The 19,858-nt window shown below is 38.1% G+C and overlaps 1 protein-coding gene and 1 long non-coding RNA gene across 10 annotated transcripts in view; both read right to left on the bottom strand.

The window, feature by feature from the left end:
• The window catches only part of CEP128 (centrosomal protein 128), a 397,276-nt gene that overhangs the window by 185,914 nt on the left and 191,504 nt on the right, over positions 1–19,858 (bottom strand). The gene's annotated exons all lie outside the window — the stretch shown is intronic.
• Positions 1,155–4,095, bottom strand: LOC147579800 (uncharacterized). The gene is made up of 2 exons (XR_015252125.1): positions 1,846–4,095; positions 1,155–1,628 (listed from the first exon to the last, which is right to left on the bottom strand). It is a non-coding gene; the product is annotated as an uncharacterized LOC147579800 (long non-coding RNA).

Here is a 19,858-nt window from a genome sequence, read left to right as displayed (position 1 = left end):
GAGATATTGATTCAGGGCAGAGAAAGAAGGCTGCTTTTCAAGCGGAATCCTGTCAGAAGACTGTGCATATTATCTGGATTAAACCTAAGACATAACTTCTTGATACTAGCTGCTTATGTGTATTTAGGTCATATCAAATTACCAAATGCCAATATCTGAAATTTAAGAAATAAAAAAGTTTTCCAAACATCAAAAGTAAGGAACTCTATACATCAATTTGACTTTTCAGGGATACAAGACTTCCTTCTCTTATTTTAGCTTTACTATAAAAGATCTTACTGATGAACTAGAAGTATAATGGTAGGCCTCCTTATACAATAAAAATAATTTAGAGGTACTAAAGAGTAGGTAATGGATTTTCTATTTTCATGCCATAGTTATATCTCCCAAAATGTATCTAACCGTCATTCAACTGAATGTCTTCAAACACATCTTTTGAAACATCTGAAATTAGGAATTTTTAATGAAATACTTTCTAAATTATCTATTTTTCCCTCTCTGAACTTATTACTATTAAGATCACATTTGAAAAACCTTATTTAATTGATTTTATTCTTAAAATAAGAAGGCACAGCCATTTTCTTTTTTGTCTGTGCTTGCATTTTGTTTTTAATAACTCATGCTAACTTGGAAAATGCTGAATAGAAAATAGGCTAACATTTTTAAATAGAAATACAGAGGAAGTTATGCTCTAACATCTGTTCTATCTGCTTACCTCAAAATGTGAAGATATGTTAAATCAGATTTTGAATGTGCTTTGTTTTATTTTATTAAACAAGAATTCAGGGATGATCATAAGAAGATTCATTGAACAAAGAGTGAGTATGGCAAAAGATGAAAATCAGATACACTTCAACATTTTGGGAAATATCATTATTATGTCATCTAAATAAGCAAAGCTATTTCATAGGACTTGTGTACTTGCGTTTACAAAAAGGAAAAATGTATATATTTTAGAGACCATAGGTATTCTAGCTATAGATGTTTAAAATTATTAGTTTTTAACTTGTCTTTCTGAGGAATATGGGCTTTGTCCCGGTCAGTCCAAAGCATCTATCTGAGTGGACGTTACAATTAGTAACTAAGGGTTTTGCTTTGACTTAGTAATTTAGCACTTAGGGACTTCAGGGATTCAAAGAGAAAGAACAGGGCACGTGGGTGGCTGGGTCAGTTAAGTTTCCGAATTTTGGTGTCAGGTCATGATCTCCTAGTTCATGGATTTGAGCCCCACATCGGCCTCTGTGCTGATGGTGGGGAGCCTGCACGGGATTCTCTCTCTCTCCCTCTCTCTCTGCCCCTCCCTGGCATGTTCGTTCTCTCTCTCTCAAAATAAAACAAAAAATACAAGGAGAAAGAACAATGTAATGTTCATCTTCTTTCATGCAAAATAGGATTTTTGGAGCTAGATATCAATTTGAAAGAAAATACTGTCTCCCATTTTAGCAAACCAAGGGACAAGCTCATTGAGCTGACCATATAGCTTTAAAATAATGGAGATCCAAAAGTAATAGGACATGATAAACAGGAGAGTCGGTTCCTTTTATGGCTTAAAAGAGGGCAGGGAAGAGAGAGGAAAACAAACAAGACTGTCTCACATATGAACTGATTTTCCCTTCTCGGTTCTCTGTCTAGAGAAGCAGCAGCTCGGGGCGCCTGGGTGGCGCAGTCGGTTAAGCGTCCGACTTCAGCCAGGTCACGATCTCACGGTCGGTGAGTTCGAGCCCCACGTCGGGCTCTGGGCTGATGGCTCAGAGCCTGGAGCCTGTTTCCGATTCTGTGTCTCCCTCTCTCTCTGCCCCTCCCCCGTTCATGCTCTGTCTCTCTCTGTCCCAAAAATAAATAAACGTTGAGAAGCAGCAGCTCATTAGATTAGCAAGGGTAAAACTGAGGGGAGCGCAGGGCTCTCGATTCTTGGTTCCTGTTCAAGACTCTGAAAAGTGACTGCCTCTCAGGCTGCCCTAGACAGCAAAGACACAGCGCCTTGGCAGGAGAGCACTGTCAGGTAGCAGGGGGACCCAAGGTTCAATCTGCCGATTAGCCTTTGGCTCTTGCGTTGTCGAGAAGAAAGCAGAAGCCGCTGACAGTCTGGCGGGGGCACCTACCTCTGAGAGGCTGCCATAATGAAGGGAGGCTACAAAGCAGATGGTTCCGTGGAATCAAAGTGGACACATATCCGGGTCTCAGAGGAACTGAGGGCAGCAGCAGGAGGGGACGGGAGGTCAGGTTGGCCAGTGCTACAGGAAACGCTGCCCGAGATGAAACGCAGCAGATGACAAGTTACACCAGCTACAGACTCCAGCCATCAAATAAACGCCAGCAGGGAAGCACCAACCAAATGGATGAAGAACTTCACTCAGGGACAGAGGAGCCAGGGGAGGCAGGCTTCTCTTCTGCCTCAAAGATACGTAAGTTGACCTCTCCCTGATGCTGAAGAGGTGATCTGAGAGACTTAGCTTTCCTGGCCTAAGACAGACTGAAAAGGACTATTTTAAATTTTAAACCCTATCTGCCATTTAGTTCACTCTTTCCCACTAATTTTCTTCCTGCTCCACCATCGGCCTTCCCACCTCACACTTGGAGAGTCCGATGTTTCAGCTGTTCAGGCTAAAATCTTCAATATCATCTTTGACTCCCCTCTTTTTCTCAAATTTCCCAACTACACTCACACTCCCCTTTGCCCACTCTACTCTAATCACACTGGCTTCTTTGCAGCTCCTCAAATAAGCTGGACATACTGCTGCCTCAGGGCCTTTGCACTAATGCCTCCCTCTGCCTGGATGCTCTTCTCCCATATGCACGTACATTTTCTTTCATTGTTTGTTCCAACAGCACTTTCTCAATGAAGCCTACCCTGATGATCTTATTTAAAATTACACTTTTCCTTTACTAGCATCCGTTAGCCCTCTAAGCCTCTTTTGTATGCCTTTTCCCATGGCAATTATTACCATCTAACGTACTCCATAATTTACTTAATTTGTTTTTGTCTATTGCCTGTCTCCTGCCAGTAAAATGTAACCAATACAGCTGTGGGGATTTCTGTGTATTTTATTCACTGCCGTATCTCTAGTTCCAAGCCAACAACAACCAGCATTACAAGGAGGCACTCAACAAATATTTGTTAAATGGTTGATTAACCAAAGGTGTAAGATTCAAGAGGAAAACCAGATTATGGACCAAATTAAAGAACCCACCTTTTTTCTCATGCATCCATTTGCCCTTGACATTACAGGTGCTCAAAGGTGATTTACTGATTCTTCATCATATACATACTCCTGATCATATTCTTATTGTCACCTTTCCCACATTCCCCAGTGCAGCTCCGGGACTAACTGATGTCTAATAAGAGTAAAATCAAAACTATGAGCGGCATTTAAATATAGCAGCTAACATTTACTCAATACTTCCTAGCTGCTGTTTGAATCAATTTTTCATGTATCAGCACATTTGACACAACAATCCTACCAGCTGGACAGTATTATCAATGCAACTTAACAAATGAGGCAACTAAAGAACAGAGAGGTTGGGAAAGTTTCCCAAGGTCACAGTGTGGTAGAACCTAGGCAGTGAGACTTCAGGGCCCATGTTCTTAACTGCATCCTATAGTCATGCATTTGCATAGGGCTCATGTATTTCCATAGGGCTCACACATTTGCATAGGGCTCATACATTTGCATAGGTTGTCTGGATATCCTGCAGCAACCCCACTGCCCCTTATTTTCCACACCATATTAAGAGGTATTTCTTTTAAATCAAGCAAAAAAAAAAAAAAAAAAGTCTCAGAGAGGTATAGGAATACAAATACATAAGGCAAACCACTAACAAAATATCCACACACAACAGGGGTTTTTAATCACATAAATGTCACCACTTAAAAATGTACACTCAAAAAGTGTACACTCAAACGATCATTTGTTTGTTCATTTGTCTCTACTATGCTTATGGTAACTTAGATGAATAGAACTAAAGGAAAAAGTTATTAAAATAGAGAGTAAAAATGTATGGATTGACACATGAAGCAAGAAAAAGATGGCCAGAGATAAAAAGGTAAGCAAAATCAATCATTAATGTGTTAAAACACATTTTAGTGTGTTTTAACACATTAAATGTGTTAATGTGTTAAAACACATTCTAGTGTAGAACCTTGGAAAAGTCTCTTAACCTTTCTGGGTTCAGTCTTTCATTTGTAATAAAGATAGTTATAAACAAGAAGGTATAAAGGGACCCTCCTGGTTCTCAAAACTGTGGCTGTCTCTAAGTCTAAATTAAGTTGTGTACGTAAGTTCCCCAGCATCTACCAAGAGACCGCATTCTCTGTAGCATCCCAACCGTTAGCATGCCTTCAGTTACTGAAGATTTCCAGAGGACTCTGTGTTTGTCATGGCATATTTAAAAATGTTTTTGCTGAGCAATATCAGTTTTTAAGACTTTATTCAGGTCCTATTCTAATTAAAATTTTAAAAATCAAAAGCTAAAAAAAATCAAAAGCTAAAAACTAGGATTCAGGAAAAAACTGTGTTTACTATTCTAACTAGATTTGATGTCTGATTTTCTTATAATAGTAATTTCCCATTCAAAAATAGTAAAGTCAATGTAATCTACTTTTCAGCTTTTTATTGTGAGATAATTATAGGCTCACATGCAGCTGTAAGAAATTATAGAGAGTGATGTCTTATACTCTTTGCCCAGTTTCCTCCAATGGTACCATTTGGCAAAACTAACATTCACTAGCGCTACCAGGAAGCTGACCTTGGGATACAGCCCATGGACTTTATCCAGATTTCACCAATTTTTACCTATACTCGTCTGTGTGTGTGTGTGCGTGCGTTATGGGTATGTGGTATATTTAATTCCATGCAATTTTATCATTTTAGCGTATGTGCAGATCTGTGTAAACATCAACACCAACATAGTCAACACACAGGACAGGTCCTGCATAAAGATCCCTCATCCTACCCTTTTATAGTCACAGCTACACCCTATTTTCTTATTTTTTCCTTTTTCTTTCTTTTTTTTGAGAGGGAGCACACTAGAGAGCATGAATGGGGGAGGTGTTGGGGAGGAAGGAGGGTGAAGAGAGAGAGAGAGAGAGAGAGAGAGAGAGAGAGAGAGAGAGAGAGAAAATCCCAAGCAGGCTCCATGCCCAGCAGAGCCCCACACAGGACTCCATCTCACAAACCGTGGGATCATGACCTGAGCCGAAATCAAAAGCCAGATGCTTACCCAACTGAGCCACCCAGGCGTCCCTCTGTTTTCTTTTAAAATAAGAGAAAACCAAAGAAAATTGTTTGGGCAATAGCATCTTAATTTAGATTCAACCCACAAAAGGATTATTGATAAAACCTTAAACTACAGAATTAAGAAACTATTTAGATTACCAAGATAGATGCTTATGTAATGGGAAAAACACACTAAAAATAACACCTTTATTTCTTACCACACAATTAAATTTAGAATGACAGTATCTCTGGGAATTAATTTAAATATGTAGGCCTATATCATTAGAAGATTTTTACAAAGATTACACTGGGATTTAAGCAACCAGTATTCATTTGAAGAATGAAGAAAGCCATAGGGCAAACATTTCAGCCAAAAAGTTAACATTTTAGCCAAAAGAATATTCAAACTAAAATTTCTAAGAGGAAAAAAAGAGGTAACATATGTTAAATGAAATTTAGGATTTAGTTATTTGAAAATAAAATTATGTTTATCTTTTAAAGATAACTGTTATAACCCTTATCATATCTAAAAAATTAATAATTTTATTTATTTTTTAACGTTTTATTTATTTTTGAGACAGGGAGAGACAGAGCATGAATGGGGGAGGGTCAGAGAGAGAGGGGGACACAGAATCTGAAACCGGCTCCAGGCTCTGAGCTGTCAGCACAGAGCCCGACGCGGGGCTTGAACTCACGGACAATGAGATCGTGACCTGAGCCGAAGTCAGACGCTTAACCGACTGAGCCACCCAGGCGCCCCAAAAATTAATAATTTTAATAGCATATTCAAATACTATCAGGTAGTCAGTGTTCACATTTCCCTGACTTTTTTTTTTTTTTTTCATGTTTGTTCGTTTGAATCAGGGTCATGCAATGCAATTTCACTCATTACACTGACAGATGGGCCCCTTCAGTGCCTTTTAATCCATAGTTTCTCCCTCCAGCTAGTTTATTCTCCATATACTTTTGTTGTTGTTGAAGAAAGCAGATCTTTTGTCCTGTAAAGTTCCCACCATCTGAGTTCTGCTGATTGAAATTATTCCTCTGCATTTACTATAAGTCAGTAATTAGATCTACAGCCTTGATCGGATTGGGTTCTGTGTATACATGTGTGAGAGAAAGGGGCAAGATTATTTCATAAAGAGTCAACAGCATGTGGTTCTGGAAACATCTCAAAATATTTAACACTTCCCTTTGGGGCACCTGGGTGGCTCAGTCGGTTGGGTGTCTGACATCGGATCAGGTCATGATCTCACTGTTTGTGGGTTTGAGCCCCGCGTCGGGCTCTGTGCTGACAGCTCAGAGCCTGGAGCCTGCTTCAGATCTTGTGCCTCCCTCTCTCTCTGCCCCTCCCATGCTCATGCTCTGTCTCTGTCTCTCTTTCTTAAAAAAAAAAAAAAAAAGTTAAAAAAGAAATATTTAACATTTACCCAGTGAGAAGTGGGAGGCATGGGGGGCTGTGGAGGAGGCACAGTCCCACTCTATGAACGTAGACAAACTTGTGACTAGCTTGTAACCAACCCCATGCAGGGAGGTGATGCTGTGTCCCCTTGGAGAAGGCAATGCAGCTTCTGCACAATTCCCTAGGACACCTGCTTGGAGCCCTGAGGCTGCCAGGCTGTGAGGAAACAGGGTCACGTGGAGATTCTCTTGTAGGCGATTAGTCTTCAAGTCATTCCAGCCCATACACCAGACAGTGAAAAGGACACTTCTCTTCCGTGCTGCATATTCCTGCATTCTGAATGCGCCACCCTTTCTTCAACTAGCTCCCTCCTGATGGGCATAGCATTATTTCCAGTCTTTTGCTATTAAGAGTAATACTAGCAGCTCAGTCATTTAAGCTTTTGTCTCCTGCATGCTGTCCATGGAGCCTGCTTCAGATTCTCCTTCTTCCCCCTGTCCCTTTGCCCCTGCCCTCCCTACCCACCCCCCCAAAAAAGTAATGCTGTGATAAGTAGTGCTATGGATTGGGCTTTTTGTATTGTTGCCACTGTATCTTTGACATAGATTGCTAGAAGTAGGACCAAGGAGTTGTTAAAAGTAAATGCTTATGAAAATCAACTAGATTCAAAGTCACCTTCAAAGGAGTCGTAACATGTTGCATTCCATAAGCCATGTATGAAAGGCTTGTTTCCTCATAGTTCCCAGATTTACAGACATTCTCACACATTTGGACTTTTTAATAATTGTTTATATATCAGGGATAACACCTCTTGTCTATCATAAGACTTACAATTTTTTTTTTTTCCCAGTCAGCAATTTGCTTATGGTGGGGGTTTTCAGCCATTTACAAAAATTTCTGTGCAACCGAATTTATCCATCACTTGATTCCTTAATGCTTCTGCATTTTAGTTAGTATTAGGTAACTTTTGCTTACTGTCAGACTATAGAGGCATTTGCCCAGGTTTTTTCTAGTATTTCCATAATCTCATGTTTAACATTGAAATCTCTGATCCATTTTAAACGTAATCTGGTAGATGGTGTCAGAAATGGATCTAACTTTTTATCTTTTTCCATATAGATATCCAGTTATCCCAGCACAGTTATTAAAAAGTCTATCCATTCCACTGATTTCAAATGTCAGCATTACTGTAGACTAACCTTTTTCAAACTTCTGGATCTTTCCTGAATTTTCTATTCTGCTCTACTGGGCTGTCTAGTAAAAAAAAAAAAAAAAAAAAAAAAAAAAAAAAAAAAAAATATATATATATATATATATATATATATATATATATATATATATATATTACAAAGGTTTAGAACCACCTTTTCTCATGCTCTTCTTTTACAGGATTTTGCTGGATATTCTGGCTTTTTCATTCTTCCAAATTATTTTTCTAATCAGTTATATAGAGCACTAGTTTTTCAAAAAAAATTATTAATGTTTATTTTTAAAAGAATGAGAGAGAAAGAGACAAAGCTCAAGTGGGGGAAGGACAGAAAGAGAAGGAGACACAAAATTCCAAGCAGGCTCCAGGCTCTGAGCTGTCAGCACAGAGCCTGACATGGGGCTCAAACCCACAAACTGCGAGATCATGACCTAAGCCAGAGTCAAACGCTTAACTAACTGAGCCACCAGGTGCCCCTAAAGCACCAGTTAAAAAAAAAAAAAGAACCAGGGGCGCCTGGGTGGCGCAGTCGGTTAGGCGTCCGACTTCAGCCAGGTCACGATCTCGCGGTCTGTGAGTTCAAGCCCCGCGTCGGGCTCTGGGCTGATGGCTCAGAGCCTGGAGCCTGTTTCCGATTCTGTGTCTCCCTCTCTCTCTGCCCCTCCCCCGTTCATGCTCTGTCTCTCTCTGTCCCAAAAATAAATAAATGTTGAAAAAAAAATTAAAAAAAAAAAAAAAGAACCAAATGCCAAAAGAGAGAGAGAGAGAGAGAGAGAGAGAGAGAGAGATTGTATGCATATAAGACTGCATTAAATTCATAAATTAAGAATAAATGATACCTTTATGATATTTGAGTGTTCCTATCCAAGAAAATGGATACTTTTTTCCAGTATTCACTTCTCCTAGTATACTTCTATGTCTTTTAGGTGTGTCCTACATTTCTCTGCATGTGTTTTTTGACATTTCTTTTTAAGGTTAGTTATACCTACGTATTTTGTTTTCTTTTTTGATAAATAAGTGCCGTCTTCACTTCTCTTTTATTGACTGAATTTTTTTTCTGAATGGTTCAGTTTCTTACTATCAACAATTCTGATAGTTTGCAAATGAAATGTCACAAGGAACATCTGCCTTCCTCAGAGATACTACCTGATCTATGGAGTGTCCTCTACTTGGAGACAGCTCATTAAGAAGTAAAGCATAATTGGGGCACCTGGGTGGCTCAGTTGATTAAGCATCGGACTTCAGCTCAAGTCCTGGTCTCACGGTTTGTGAGTTCGAGCCCCGTGTCGGGCTCCGTGCTGACAGCTCAGAGCCTGGAGCCTGCTTCAGATTCTGTGTCTCCCTCTCTCTCTGCCCCTCCCCTGCTCACGCTCTGCCTCTCTCTCTCTCTCAAAAATAAATAAACATTGAAAAAAATTTTTAAAAAAGAAGTAAAGCATAATCTGGAGCTGGAAGAAGTTTGTAATGGGATCAATACATATTTCTCATTTGCTCCTATAATCAATTCACAAAAACCACAAATAGATTGTCATCTTTCTGTTACATACTGTAGACCAATATGGCAAATGTAAAAAGTGGAAGATGAAGACCAAGAGATTGGCTGAAATAGGAATTCTCCTGGGAAAAAGAAGTAGTCAGCACAGCAATTAAATCTAGGCTAATAACTAGTTTTGAATCCTGACCTTTGAGTGGAAGAAACATATATTCTACATACAGCTGCTTACAAAATAACAGCTACTTACAAAAAAACAGCTCTTTGTTGGGGACAAGTATGGATAATCTCAGAATGATGAACTCATATGGTAAACCGGTGCAAAAATAATCTCCATCACCAAAGGGTTTTAAACATAAGCTAAACAGTTTTTATGTTCTTATCAGACATACTTGATAATTAGTTACTAGGCAATATATCTTATTGAGTTTATTTTCTCATGTGAAATCCCACAACTGTAGCATGAATTCGGTATATCATGTTAGCATAGGATAGAAGAAAAGTTAAATTCTGATTAGACACTCAGAAAAGAAACAATATATACTTATTCCCATCTATTTCAGAGTCAACTGGATTCATACATATTCTGCACAAGCTACCAAAGTACCAGTAAAAAAAATACTGTTGTAAAAAGTAACAGTAACTTGTCTATATCATAAAACCCAGGGTCACCTGAGTGGCTGAGTCAGTTAAGTGTCCAACTTTGGGTCAGGTCATGATCTCGCAGTTTGTGAGTCCTAGCCCCGAGGGTTCAGAGCATGGAGCCTGCTGACAGCTCAGAGCATGGAGCCTGCTTCAGATTCTGTGTCTCCCGCTGTCCCTGCCCCTCCCCTGTTCACACTTTGTCTCTCAAAAATAAATAAACATAAAAAAAAAATTTAAACCTAATTTCTAGTACTTTCTTTTCCACAAGTTATTTTGGAATATTGTGCATATGAAAGGAATAGAGACTTCCATTTACATACTTTCATTAAGTAGTATTCAACTGAATATAAAGTAAAGCAAGTCACTTATAATTTAAAGTTAGGGTAAACATCTACCTGCCCAAATTCCCCATAACTACTCAGGAATTTTACAGCATGTATATTCCATTGACTTTAATTGGATATTTTCTTGAACGGAATAAAAAAAATCAACAGTGATTTAGAATAAATAGAACTGGCACGTGCAAACTACACAAAACATTTACACAGAACAATTTTAAGACCATAATATGATTTTGGAAATAAACCATCTGATATCTAAATTGTCCAACAGTTTTTCTTCTTTAAAATGATATAAAAAATTATAGGCTAAAATCATTAACTTGCACACTCTGGAGCATTAAAGGAAATCTTGATAACTCCCCAAATGTAACAAACATCCATCCTCTTTAGAAAACAAAGTATGGCACCCAAAAACAAAACAGTCCTTCAGGCTTGCATGAAAAGCTATCTAATTTTGTTTTTCTGATCTCCAGAAATGGTTTTTACTCTTTCTGAAGATTGAGTTACAAAGCCAATAAATTCACTTAGGACACCTTTCCTATTCAAAATCAGGCCCTTATTACTTATTCTTTTTCTTTTTTTTTTTTTTTTAAACGTTTTATTTATTTTTGAGACAGGGAGAGACAGAGCATGAATGGGGGAGGGTCAGAGAGAGAGGGAGACACAGAATCTGAAACCGGCTCCAGGCTCTGAGCTGTCAGCACAGAGCCTGAGGCGGGGCTTGAACTCACAGACCGAGAGATCATGACCTGAGCTGAAGTCAGCCGCTTAACCGACTGAGCCACTCAGGCGTCCCTACTTATTCTTTTTCTAATGAAGGAAAAAGAACACTCCCTTTAAAGTATGGTCTGAAGATTGACATATGAGACTGGGCCATATATATGCACACACATACAGTGTGTGTGTGTATGTGTATGTATACACCTATGTGTGTGTGTGTGTTTATGTATATTGTTTTTTCATCCTAATATGATACTTACATAACATCAAATAATACATAATCATAAAAAATGATTATTTTGTATGTATTATACTAGTGAGAAGCCAGTAAAAGAGAAAACAATGAAATTGTAAATACTAATATATTTGTTTTTTAAAATGGAGTGAAAATAATTCCACAGGCCTAGTGGTATTTACTTATTTAAGTATTTTCATGCCAATTCACTTTTGATTATCTTGTTCTACTTCAAATATAAGTACATGAAATTAATTTGTTCATTCTAAGTCCAGTGACTATACCTGGCCATCCTAAGGAATTAGTGTATAAGACCATAATTCAATAATCCTCTTTAGAAACTTTTTACTTTGCAACTTAAAAAAATTGAATATAAGAAGGTAGAAAAGTTTGGAAATACAAACACTAGTGTTAAGATCTGTCTCCAGCACAGCAAGGAGTTTGAGACAGATAATTTTAAGAAAAGAGTAGCATACACCTTCTCTAAAGAGCTCAGTTGACATGTTGACATACTGTATACATATGTATACATTGTATACATATGACAGTTGACATATACAATTCTATATTGTAGCCTCTTGATCATTTTAACTTCTGCATTCCCAACTGATTCTATCAGATCCGATAGGCTGTTCTTAACACTTTCAGGAATATAAAAGGAGGCCCATGGCTTTCCTGTTCCACCTGACTCCATCTAGCACCAAGGGGATTTAGCCATGAATGTGGAAAGCACTGCACACATCCAACAGCTACTTTTCAACCACCTTTTGGGCCTAGAGGTATTCACACTGTCCTTAAGAAGATGTATCTAGAAAAGGGGCCTGAAACTTGAACAGGCCTGGCAATTTTAACAGGGAATTCTGGAGTCTAGTAGCCAGAGCAGGATCTAGAAAAAGGAGATAATATGGCTATGAGTGGTTAGTCATGTTTCCATGCCCCCATATGCTCCTTATCCCATAGAAGGATGATCTAACACACAAGGCCCAAGGCAGGCACTCACACGTATCCTTAAAGGGCAGTTGGAGAACACAATAATCATCAAGACTTATATACCTGTTCAGTTAGAAACCTTCTTAAAATTCTGCCAATCAACCTATCGCAGTCAGGAACATATCAGCTATCCCATCATTAATATTCTGAAATGACAACCATGTCATTGACCAGGCTGTACTTTCCCTGCGCCTCACATTCCCCATTAGATCCAGCTCCAGCTGGACCGCAGACTACTTCCAAATTTCACCTAATGTACAAACTCTAAACTGAAAATGTGAGGTTGACCTAACTCCATCTTTTTCCCTGACCTATCTGGAAAGAATACCAAAGTTAAATTTAAACACATCAACGGGGTAGTTGAGGTAGACACAGGCATACTAGCGGGCTGAATAATACTGTAGACCCTTGTTAGTACTAATAACAGAGAAGCTCTCCAGAAGAACACTTTATGTATGGTATTACAGGTAAAGAGCAGTTTCCCCATTACTGCTAGCATTAGCCTACAAATAAGTAAAAGGAATCATCATACTCACTTACTAGAAAACATCTGGTTGTTGATATAAAACATTCCTCATAAACTAGTATCAAACACATTTCATCTTATTTTATTCTTCCTCTCCCACTCTTCATCTGCTGAAATTTACTCCTGCTTCTCATCTAAGGAAACTGTTTTCTATTTGTGCCTTCCTGAATTTCATCCTATTCCTGGGCAAACATGGCCTTTTCAGAATTCTAAGACTCTGTGTAGGCTGTTTCCTTTGGTTCCTTCTTCACCTGGCAAATCTGTATTTAAACTTCAGAGTTGAACTGAAATACTTTTCAGTTCTCTGACCCTTTCAGGTAGAGGTAGTACCCTTGTTACATGTGTATAAGCACTTTATTATTACCTACAGCCATATATACAATGGGGCATTGAAGTGAATCCATGGACTAGTGGGCTATAATCTCCTCTAGGGGAGGGACATGGTTTTGCTATTCTTTGAATCTTCCCAGTCATGCGCAATAGGTTTATTTTTGTGTATGTATTTAAAGCATACAATGTTTTTAAATACAGTAACTTCTGTTCAGCGTCCCTTGTAAGTACTGGATAAAAGAGAAGGTTGAAAATGGCGTTAGTGATTTTGCTTCTAATTTTATCTAGATTGTATTAGTCATCCTGCAAGTAGTCTACTTGCACAGAGAATCAAGAGTCAGTTGCATGGAAAATCTTGGTTATTAGAAACTATGTAAAAGCAACTGGAGCCTAGCCATTCAGGGCTGCAGTTTCCTATTTTGTTTTTCAGCACCTAGTGTTTACTCTCTTGCTCTGCTGAGTGGTGAAAAAGTAGAGAATTCAATTCAATGAATATTATTTGTTTACATGAGACCCAATTTTAATATTCTGAAAAATATAGCTACTTGTAACAATACTAAATATTGCATCCTTTTACAATATAGCAGAGCCCAGCAAAATATCAAAATGTAAATCTCAGACATCTAATTGTACAATATACTCCTTCCTAAATAAGTCCATGTTTTCTTTAGGATGTATGTATAAATTCAGAATTTTAAAATTTGTACATGGATTGCAACACCCTTCATACGCACGCGCGCGCACACACACACACACACACACACACACACACACAGCTATTTCTCTCACTGGGAATATAAGCACCACCATTCTGAAATGGGAAAGGCAACAGAAAAAATAACAGAAGGAAGCCTATTGCTGAAAGGACATTATATATATGGAGCATTAAGGTGTGTTTCTGCACGTGTGTATGCACACACGAGTACATGTATGTGTGTTGGTCCAATCAAAGGATAGAAGGTAAGACTGATACAGTGGTAATCTAGAATCTACTAGTATCAGCAAGAAGGGATCTAGAAAATTACCCAAGATCTTTCATATTTTCTCTGCTGCCTATAGCTACATCACTTCAAAGTCCCCATAATACCAATAACTAAGAACTGCTCTCCTGGCCTTTCACACACTTTACCCACACCCCACACTTAAGAGTAATAAAACCACTATGTAGAAGGAGCAAATCAACACCTTAAAAAACATGGAACATTTTAAGAAGAGCAGTATTGTCCAATCAGTCAGATATATTATCAAAAGGCCAGTTCCCACCTTAAAGCATGAGTCATTAGGGCATAAAAACCACATAGTTTATCCTATGAAACCATAATTTGAAGAATATATAAAATCCTACCCTCCCACAAGTCAGTAAGTCAGAAAACATATATGTGTTTTCTGCCTGTTCTACTAGGCAAGAGCAAAACATATACAATTAAAAAATAAAAAGTTAACCTCAAACACTGATAAAAGCAATGAAGAAAATATATGAAAATGTAAGAGCAAGTTAGAATTACTGAAGACAGCTTTTCTGTGGATGTGACACAGATGTCAAGAATGATAAGGGGGCACTTGGGCGGCTCAGTCAGTTAGGCTGGCTCTTGGTTTTGGCTCTGGTCATGATCTCATGATTTGTGAGTTTGAGCCCCGTGTCAGGCTCTGCACTGACGGGGCAGAGCCTCCTTGGGATTCTCTCTCACTAGAGAATGTTAAGCCAAGAGGTTCCTTGATCTATTTCACATGACAGTCATTTAGTTGCTGTATTACCTTGGGCAAATTACTTAACTTCTCTGTGCCTGAGTTTTCCCAAAATGGAGACAGTAACAGCACCTACCACACAGGGCTGTGGCAAAGATAAGATGGGTTAACATTTTAGCACTCAGAACAATGTCTGGCACGGTAAATTGTAAAGTGAGTTTACTACGTCATTAGTGTTAATATTATTTATGTTATCCATGTACAAGTTTTGCATGAAAATATGTTTTCATTTCTCTTGGGTATACACCTAGAAGTAAAACTCATGGGCATTATGGTAAGTACAAGTTTAAGTAACTGCCAGACCATTTTCCAAAGTGGCTGCACTATTTTACATTCTTACCAGCAGTGTGTAAGTGTTCCAACATCTCCATAACCTCTCCAACAGTTATCATCTGTCCTTTTGATTATAGCTGTCCTGGTGGGTGTAAAATGGTATCACATTGTGGTTTTGATTTGCATTTCCCTGATGGCTAATGATATCGAGCATCTTTTCATGTGCTCGTTAGCCATTTTTATATCTTCTCTGGAGAATTGTCTATTAAGACCTTTGCCCATTTTTTAATTGAATTATTAGTCATTTCATTATTGAGTTGTAGGGGCAAAGCAAAATACCATAAGCAAAAAGCAAAAGTTAATTGAGAAAAAAATAATGGTCAAATCTAGTATATCATGTTAGTTCACAAAATTTGTAAGTTTAAAGGGGAAAGACTCTTCCCATAACTCACTTTGAAGGATACTTGTCCCTTACATAGTGACTAGCAGAATCAGAAGTTGAATTATTTTAAAGAATAAATGAAAGTACTAGAAATAAAACCCTTGAAACAAGAAGGAAGTGCCATTTTCTTCAGTTTATATAGCAGACTATAACATTTAAAACTCATTTCTTTAGAACTCTTGTCTGACTTAGGCTCAGGTCATGATCTCACAGTTCGTGAATTCGAGCCTCACAATGGGCTCCAGGCTGATGGTGTGAAGCCTGATTGAGATCCTCTGTCTCCCTCTCTCTCTGCCCCTCCCTCACTCTCTCTCAAAAATAAACATTAAAAATAAATAAATTATATATGTCACTTCATATGAATCTTCTCAGAGTCTGAATCACTGAATCCTCATTTGCACATGACTTAATCAAAGCAAAATGGTGAGTCTGTTATTTTCCTGTGTAGTTGAACATGTGTATCAGACTGGAATAATATCCACAAGTCTTACACAATCCAGCAGCAATGACTTTACTGACATAAAGGACAGTCTGTACAAATTATTGTCAATTCATTAATTTTAGTATAGGGATAATTTCACATTGGTATTTATATTGCTTCCACCTTTTCAACAAAGTCTCATTGTACTTAATTCTAAATTCTAGTTTAAAAAAATGATGAGTTAAAAAAAATTAAACTAGATTCAGTGGATCCAAAATTTATATGGCACAAAAAGACAATTTTAGCAATAAAGTGATACAGCCTACAAGTTATAATTATTGTGTGTATATGTTGATATGATATATATATTTGACATATGATATAAAGGAGATACATATATATATATATATATATATATATATATATATATATACACACACACACACCTAATACCTAAGTTTTCAGAAATTGAAGGAATAATATTAAGAATAGGATTCTGAATAGAAAATACATAGTAGCAGAAAAAGTAGAACTATCATTTCCAAACTAAATGAAATTGTTTAGCATGATCTTATAGTGATACTGGGAAGTATTATTTAACATAAGAAAACAAAAATGGATCCTGAAAGTCCCTGCTGTGTGGTTAAGGATGTGATTGGGTACATTAATCTGTCAAGAGGAGGGAGAGACAGGTTTAACTAAGTTTAAGTCAAAAAGAATGAAATACAGCATCTGATCAGGAAGGGCACAGGCATATGGGAACCTGGGTGGCTCAGTAGGTGGGGTGTCTGACTTTGGCTCAGGTCATGATCTCACAGTTCGTGGGTTCAAGCCCCGCGTCGGGCTCTGTGCTGACAGCTCAAAGCCTGGCACCTGCTTTGGATTCTGTGTCTCCCTCTCTCTCTGCCCCTCCCCCACTTGCACTCTCTCAAAAATGAACATTTTAAAAAATTAAAAAAAAAAAGGCAGAGGCATAAATGAGGGCAAATGGGTACAAGGGCTTGACACCGGCAAGCCTAGGATTTGCCCAACATCTTTAGCTCTTCTCTGAGTGTTAGCTTATTTGTCTGCTATCACAGGTTGGTTTTTTTTTCCGTCCTTACATGAAATATGATCTCTGACAGAAAAGGTTTATAACCTTTCAATATCATGCTCGAAGTATAAAAAAAGGTTCCCTCTCCTATTCTGAGTCTGAAATTTTCACTCAAAATGGCCTATATTGGATCACATCTCTTGCAACAATCCCTGTGGTGAGGGGGCACTGAGCTACCAGGCCAGGTCAGCCTGGTTATATCACCATGCATGTGGGTCAGGAAATACGGTCCACTAGAACAAAGATGGGGATATGAGGCTAGAAAGTCAATCCAATTAGTATTCATTACAATTTGGCAACATTAGCAGATGAAACAGAGAAGTGAGACAATGAACTTAGGATGAATGCTTTAGGATGCAATTATGGCAAGCCAGGTATAATAAGGCAAACTTTTATTCCCAACAAATATTAACTGTACACCTGCCACAGCAAGAGCGACAGATCTGGTCACTGGCCTTATGGAATTTACAGTTTAGCAGAAAGGACAGACAGGGTATAAATAAACAAATGAGCATATCCAATAAGATTAGTTTTACATTCTCTTTAAAATAAATTGACAGGCTGCAATGACAGAAATAAAGGAAGGGACCTACTCAGGGTGGTTGGGTACGGTCCGTCTGAAGAGAGAACATTTAAGTAAGCTAAGACCTAAAGCAGAAGGAGACCAAAGCCATATGTGCAGGGGAATGAAAAAGGGGTGGGGGACATAGCAGGCGTGAAAGCAGTGGGGACAAAATGGGCTTGGCATGTAAGAGGGCCAAAAAGAAGACCAGGATAAAATGTGTCTAGAACTTCATGATCAAGTTGAGATGGGAAATGGAGGAAGCAGAAGCGCAGGAAGAAGCCAGAACAGAAGGGATGTTGGAAATCATGGTAAAAAAAAAAGCTTGGATTTTTTTCCCCGTGGGTGCACAAGTCACTAAAGGGTTGAGGTAGGGCATAAGATGATATAATTTATGTTACAAAGTAATTACTCTAGGCTGCTGAGCGGTGAATGACAGAGATGGGCTATAGCTTAATGGGAATAAAAAAAAAAAATAGTCATTCCTCCACTTCCAGTCAGGCCACATTTTACAAAGGAATCTCTTCTACATTATCCATGGATCTAAGGGCTTGTCACTTAACCTCTAATAGTTTCAATTTTCTCATCAATAAATTAGGAATAAACATATCTACCTTAAATTAAAGATTACCTGAGAAGTTATATAACATGTCTAACACAGAGCTTAGCATATGGTAGGTACTCAGAAACATTAGGTACCTTTTCATTTACTTTCTGTGAAGTTAATAAAAACCTTTCCAAATTCATTAGCAGGTGTTAAGTTTTGAAAAACAAACTGCTAGAGCCAAACAACTTGGTTTAGACAGTCGAAACAGTGCCTATGCAATTTAGACTCCATAGTCTGAATGGAAAAAATCTTGACTGGAGCAAAATATTTACTAAGCCCCACAATCTAAACCAAAGACTGCATGCCCTATGTGCTCCAAAGAATAAACTCTGTATTTAATAACTCTCCCAGTTCTTTACTGCAAACTATGCAAAAATGTATAAAACTTTTTCTAAGGTAGGTAAAGAGGGCAAATAAATCTTGAAATGTCCTTCCTTCTGATGTTTTAATCTTTACTACTCAGCTGCATAAATAACTATGATATTCTCTACCATTTGTTTCAAATAGATGTAGAGAAAATTGAAAAATTCAAAGATTCTAAAAGAAATTTAAAAAAAAGAAAAATTCAAAGATTATAATCTATGCAAATCATTTCAACATATCTTTCTAATTTCCTTTCTAATATTTTGGTATTGTGACTATAGTATTTACCATAAGATGCCTTAATCATTTTTTTAGATAGGGACACCTGTGTGGCTCAGTCAGTTAAACATCTGACTTGACTCAGGTCATGATCTCATGGCTGGGGGGTTAGAGCCCCACATGGGGCTCTGTGCTGACAGCTCAGAGCCTGGAGCCTGCTTTGGATTCTGTCTCTGTCTCTCTCTGCCTCTCCCCCACTTGCTCTGTGTGTCTCTTAAATATAAACATTAAATTTTTTTAATAAAAAATAAATAAATCATTTTTAGATATAAATATTTGTTTCATAAATGGAATATTAGAGTTTATAAGCTTCTGCTTATATAACCATCTTCTGCTTCCTAAAGAGTTCTCAACAATCCTGGCAATCCTACTACAGGTGAATGTCTCATCACAGGAAGGATGAAACGAAGTAAGAGACAATAGAAAAGGTCTTCCAGGGCTGTGCTGTCCACTACACTAACCATGAGCCACACGTGTGGCTACTGAGCATGGGAAATGCAGCTGGCTAGAACTGAGATGAGCAATATGGGTAAAATACATGCCAGATTGCAAAAGGTTGATATGAAAAAATAGCTCAGGGACTTTTCATATTGATTACATGCTGAAATGATATTTAAGAAAGGACAGGTTAGGTAAGACATATTATTAAAATTAATTTCATTTTCTTTTTACCTTTCCTAACATGGTTATAATTTTAAATTACGTATGTAGCTCACATTTGTGTCTCTTTTCTTTTGAACAGCACTGCTCTATGATGATGTGCATTTTTTTTTTAATTTTTTTTTCAACGTTTATTTATTTTTGGGACAGAGAGAGACAGAGCATGAACAGGAGAGGGGCAGAGAGAGAGGGAAACACAGAATCGGAAACAGGCTCCAGGCTCTGAGCCGTCAGCCCAGAGCCTGACGCGGGGCTTGAACTCACGGACCGCGAGATCGTGACCTGGCTGAAGTCGGACGCTTAACCGA

Source organism: Puma concolor, chromosome B3, assembly GCF_028749965.1.
Source record: "Puma concolor isolate L17-30 chromosome B3, mPumCon1.1.hap2, whole genome shotgun sequence".
In the NCBI taxonomy this organism is placed as follows: domain Eukaryota; kingdom Metazoa; phylum Chordata; class Mammalia; order Carnivora; family Felidae; genus Puma; species Puma concolor.
This window is presented reverse-complemented; position numbering and strand designations above follow the sequence as displayed.